This window comes from Hermetia illucens, chromosome 5 (assembly GCF_905115235.1).
Source record: "Hermetia illucens chromosome 5, iHerIll2.2.curated.20191125, whole genome shotgun sequence".
Classification (NCBI taxonomy): Eukaryota; Metazoa; Arthropoda; class Insecta; order Diptera; family Stratiomyidae; genus Hermetia; species Hermetia illucens.
In genome coordinates, this window is record NC_051853.1 from 78,178,461 (window position 1) to 78,184,460 (window position 6,000).

At 43.7% G+C, this 6,000-nt stretch overlaps 1 protein-coding gene across 4 annotated transcripts in view; it reads right to left on the reverse strand.

The window, feature by feature from the left end:
* LOC119657361 (otoferlin-like) overlaps positions 1–5,599 on the reverse strand; it is a 375,508-nt gene extending 369,909 nt beyond the window's left edge. For 3 of the 4 annotated variants that reach the window (XM_038064236.1, XM_038064234.1, XM_038064237.1), the window contains exon 1: positions 4,644–5,599. The gene's annotated coding sequence lies outside the window, so the exon portion shown is untranslated. The remainder of the gene's footprint in view (positions 1–4,643) is intronic. The other variant, XM_038064235.1, reaches the window with a different exon arrangement.
* Positions 5,600–6,000: the final 401 nt, after the last annotated feature.

The following is a 6,000-nucleotide window of genomic DNA, read 5'->3' on the forward strand; positions in this document are numbered from 1 at the left end:
TTCTTCTTACTAAGAACCCAAGTCTCCGAGGAATACATGAGGACTGGCAAGATCATAGTATTGTACAGTAAGAGCTTTGACCCTACGGTGAGACGTTTCGAGCGGAACAGTTTTAGTAAGCTCAAATAGGCTCTGTTGGCTGACAACAACCGTGCGCGGATTTCATCATCGTAGTTGTTATCGGTTGTGATTTTCGACCCTAGATAGGAGAAATTATCAACGGTCTCAAAGTTGTAGTCTCTTATCTTTATTCTTCCCGTTTGACCAATGTGGTTTGATGTTGTTGATTGTTCATTTATGTTCAGCCCAAGATCTGGCGCCGCCTACTCGATCTAGATTAAGGGAGTTTCTACGTCTCCGGCCGTTCTTCCCATGATGTTGATATCGTTAGCACAGGCCAGCAGTTGGGTGGACTTAAAGAGGATCGTGCCCTTCCCATTTACCTCAGCATCACGGATCACTTTCTCGAGGGCCAGGTTAAAGAGGATGCATGATATGGCATCCCCTTGTCGTGGTTTATGTATTAGACAGATAATGCCTCTTTGCCAGTCGTCAGGCATTGATTCGCTGTCCCGCACCTTGAGCAGAATTTGATGAACCACTTGGTGTAATTGGTGGCCTCTATATTTAACCAATTCGGCTGTAATTCCATCGGCTCCTGGCGGCTTATGATTTTTAAGTCAATGAATTTCAAGGACTGTTCAATGCTTAGTGGTGGCAGTATTTCTCCGTTGTCTTCAGTTGGCGGGAGCTCCAACTCGCCGATCTTCTGGTTGTACAGTAGCTCATCAAATTACTCAACCCATCGCTCCAATATGCCCATTCTGTCGGAAATCAGATTTTCCTTTTTGTCTCGACAGAATGAGAATCGAGTATAAGGCTTCATCCTGCTGACTTGTTGGTAAAACTTCCGCGCCTGGTGCGGTTGCTCCCTGTACTTTTCTAGTTCATAGACATGTTGGGTCTCCCAGGCTTCCTTTTTCGGTCTGTAAAGTCGCTTCTCCGCTCGCCGAAGTTCGTGATAAGTTTCTACACGAGCACGCGCTCTTTGAGAATGCAACATTACTCGGTATGCGACATTCTTCCTTGCCGTTGCTAGCTTACATTCATCGTCAAACCAGCCGTTCCGACTCTTTTTGCCGCTTGGGCCAAGTTATGATAACGTTCTTCAGGCGATTGTGAAGATCATTAGTTGATGCTTCATCCCCAGGATCTCTGTTGACTGCGGTTATTACGGCATCCATTTCTCTCTTATATGTGTTGCGGAGGGCTGTGCTGTGGATGGCTTCAGTGTTAACTCTCATCTGATTGTCTGAGGGGATTCTGGGTGGTGTTATTATTCAAGCTCCACAATGCCAACGAGATAGTGATCCGAGTTGATATTGGCCCCCTTTCTGACATTTATCAAGGCTGAGAGATGGCGATGTTCGTTCAGCACGTGGTCAGTTTAGTTGAAAGTGGTCCCGTCTGGAGAGGCCCATGTTTGTTTGTGGACCGCTTTCCGCCCAAACCAGGTACTTTCTACAACCATTTCGTGTGATACTGCCCGTTATCATTTGCATATTGTGAAAGGGTATCGGCTAGCGGCTACCAAGATCGTCTTGGTTGGACTATTGTCAGAACATCGAAAGCACCAGCGAATCTGGGAGGCTCAGTAAGATTCTTTCCAAGGAACATACGAGCCCAGGAGGCTCCTAGACGAAATCTTCTCGTAAAACTCTAGAGCTTCTGATTCAGACGCACTTTCCGGAAGCGAGGGAGACTGTCAGTCAGAGCCTTGCTTGAATAATTTGCAGCCACACCAGCCGTCCGAAACTGTCAAATCGGTAATCGGTAAGGATAAGATCGGCTGGACTATAAACAGCTTCTCCGCATATAAATCTCCGGATCCAGATGGCATAATGCCAGTCATGCTACAGAAGCACCAGGAAAGGGTTGTGCTGCGGCTTCTCGAGATTTACCGGTGCTCTGGTTATGGTGATGGACGAAATTTTGGGAATATTGAACAGCAGCGGGGTGAAGGAGGTGGTGTATGCCGACAACTTAGCAATATTGGTGCCAGGGATGTTGTGCCTGAATTCCACCTACGACGGCTGAATGAAAAAAAATTGTTCTTTCTTCCAATGAAAAGTATCTGGGTGTAATCCCGGATCCAAAATTAAATTGGAGATTAAACATAGAACTCAGGGTTAAGAGGGCCTGTATAGCCTTCTATGCCTGCAAGAGAACCCTTGCAAAGAAATGGGATCTCCGGCCGAGTGGGATTCTCGGTATGTACACAGCTGTGGTACATCCTATCCTAACATACGGCGCTATTGTATGGTGGCAAACTTTGAGCAAAAAGTACACTAGAACAAAACTTAATTGGATTCAAAAAACCGCGTCTCCAGATGCTACTGGAGCTCTGCAGTCCTGCCCGGTAGATGCTATCAATGCACTCCTGCCCCTAGACCTCCAAATTAAATACGTTGTAGCATGCAGTGAAATCAGACTACGTCAGCCCGGATGCTGGACAGCGAAGTCCTATGGCTATAGTTAAATCCTAGATGAAGTTCTTCGATACATTCCGGCATTCTCCACATACTGTGCCAAACGCATGCTGAACTTCGCCAGAAACTTTGCTGCGGACTTTCCAACTAGCGCAAAGTGGAACATCGGCGGCGTGTTGCAATGCTATGATAGAGTATTCTTCACCAATGAATCAAAGATGATCTGTTGAGTCGTTGCGGGGGTTTTCTCGAATACGCACAGTGCATCCGATTCGTATCATCTCCCAGGTTCTGCCAGTGCATACCAAGCGAAAGTAGTGGCGATACTGGAAGCCTGTCGATAGCTGGGGCATAATCCGAACCCCTAAATACAACATACCCATTCTGACCTCAGGTGGCGAAGGCTCATCACCTGTGCCAACTCAAGGAGGATTTGGCCCGCTTATAACAAAACCCGATCACGAGAGCTCCTGTGCCAGACGCTTGCAAATGCATACAAGATTACGACGGTCTGCACGAGGCGCTGGCACATAGGGAACCATGCCGCCAGGCCCGGCATACCTTACAATTCGCATTACCGAAGCTGTGGAGAATGGGGGAAACCCTCAGACACTTCCTCTGTGGTTGCCTAGCTCTAGCTAAAGTCAGGCTACGGACACTGGGTAAACCATTCTGTAGGGACCTCAGAGAGATTTCTAGCTGCGGGGTGGGAGAGCTACTTTCCTTCGTAAAAGCTTCGGGCTGGCTCTGAAAATCTAGGTCGAGTGGACTCTGCCTCCGAGCTCTCATAACAACAGTCACGACCTTAGGAGTTTGTGGCATTAAAACGGCACACCGCAGCGCTAATTGGGCTCCTCGAATCGGCCACTGATACCTACCTTCACGCACTGATACCTACCTACCCTAACTTCCCTTTATTTGCTATGAAATGGCTGACCTGTAGCCCTCTTTTTCCTTTAAAACCTTAAATAACAAGGAAACCCCAAAACATAAAACAACGATAGATACTTAAACCATGCCTTTAGTTTCACCTAATTAAATTAATAATTGGACAAAAGAAAAATCGAAAAAAAGAGTTAGAATAGACATTTATTGCAATGTCTATCATACTAGATTGCTTCAATATAGAAAATCTTTGCTTTTTCGAAATGGCGCCCAACGTGGGGTCCGAAAACGGTTGGTTTCAAAAAGAAATACGATTCTTGATAAAGGTCTATTCTGACTAGATTGTCTGCACTTACATGTGTATGAACCTAGACCATCCCTTTCACCAATTTTCAGATGCTCTGCCCTAGTGTTTGAAAAAAGGCTTTTGGTCACATTAAAAAAGCCGGAAATTTGAAATGATTGCAGTAATGATCAACTTCAAAAGATATCTAAGGTGCATTCACTATTCCTGAATCATAACTTCAACGCAACAACGACATCGGCATCCACCTCTTCAAACTTTATCGTGACTAAGCTGCAACCAAAATGAAAAAGCCTCGAGAAAATCTGTTTTCAGAATATAATCCACGTGGATGGCTTGAACCCATCGAAAATAATGGGCACGAATTGCTGTCTCTTCCATTATATTCTATCACATACGACCATGGATTACCACATCAATTACTTACGGAAAGAATGGTTAGCAGGAAAGATTATGAAGATTTGGATCAGCCAATGACAAAGTATGAACTGTTCCCAAGAATTGCAAATTTTCTCTCCCTAGCTCGATAATAGTCAGTTCTAACCACTAAGAATGGGAAAAATAAATATCTCCTGAGACTTACAATATTTTTCCGACCTTATAGGCTCCTGATAAGCAGTGCTAAGTAATCCATCTTGAACGGTCCATTAAGGAAAGCTGACATAGAACGAAAAATGCTTGTCGTTGAAAATAAGTGCTTGTCGTTGACGATATTAAATTCTCCTGCTGAGAATATTAAATTCTCAAGACGCCCACCAAATTCATAGCCTATGTGGATTTATAGCTCCTAATAATTGCAGAAAACCTCTAAAAGTTATGTTTGATCTCCTCCGTTTAGGACGAACAGGATTTTCCCTTGCCATATCTGTTCCTTGACTCTGATTAAATTATTTGTGTTCTCTGTAGTATTTAACACAAAGATAACTTCCAGCCCAACTCATTAATTTTTTAAATAAGATACATACCTTGATCTGACCCTCCGAGAGCCGTAAGTATAGATACTCAGAAAAGGTACCCAAGGTAAACAATCTTTTGTCTGGTCACACTTTTCTCAAAAGAATTTTCCTTCCAAGGAAAAGCTTATGCCTTGATAAATTCGGTACTAAACACACATTGCACAAAGCCCACAATTTCATACACTTTCCTTCTTTTAATTTTCCACTTTTCACTTTTCACACAATCCGCACGGCAACGGACTTTGAGCGTTGAGAAAATATCCAAAAAATTCTTTATTTATTCTGCCTCTGTAATGGGCTTAATCAAAAAATTTCTTTTCGTTACACTCAAAACACTTTTCACAAGCACCGCCAACTGAGCTGACCTGCTAAGTTCACCCGAAAGGACGAAAACATCCCCCAAACGCCCGCAGACTTGACCGAAAGAAAAATTCTAAAAATGGGGGAAAAAACACGTTACCAACAAATATAATTAACTCATGGCTGGATCGACAGGGATTTGTCCGCCGGAACGTGAATGCCACAGAAAATACGGAAAAACACAAGAAATCATAAGCGGAGGGAAAGGATAAGCAACCGTTTTTCACTTTGAAAAAATCCCTTCCGTCCGAGGGTCAGCGACGAAAAAAATCCCCAAAGGAAAGGACAGTGACATTTTTCCGATTACTGCACGCAAATAAAAGGACGACTCGCACCACTTTCGCAAATGATCCGTGTAAGGATATTACTCACTTGAATGAGTTTTCACTATCACCGGAACACACCAAGTAACCAACTATTCGCTATCAACCGAAACAAAGGATTTATGTATTTATTTATTCACTCAGATTGTATCTCCACCGAAAGTCCTCATTGACGGGGTGGGGGTGGAAGTTGACTCGAAGGATAAGTATGTGAGATCCTGAATAATTCAGTGAGAACAATTCCCAGGAGATCGAGACACTCCGACTTCCACGTCCGATGCACAGGAGGATTTGCTCTGAACTAACATAAGTTTTCTGGGAAACATACCACCAAGCGTAGAATGGACGATTTCGCAAGGTAAACTGGAAATAGAGCTTTGAAGTGTAGCAATGGGTAATGAGTTGCCGTATCTGAATCAGATCCTTATAATATGTTCATATCTGTATCTAGACACATGTCCATGAGAGTCAAGTAGTGAAGGGTCCATAATACCCCTTTCCGGTTCTTTTTGAGGTTTTGTGTAAAACAAAACCTTATTAAAATCAGGCTGCTGCCTGCAACACCCACTTTTCTCAAAATCATATGGAAACTATGAAATTTCACACATATAGTGAGCAGCATGAATTTATGTGTAGTTTAAAGGGGGGCTCTCCCAAAGGGGCCCAAAATTTATTTTCTCCCA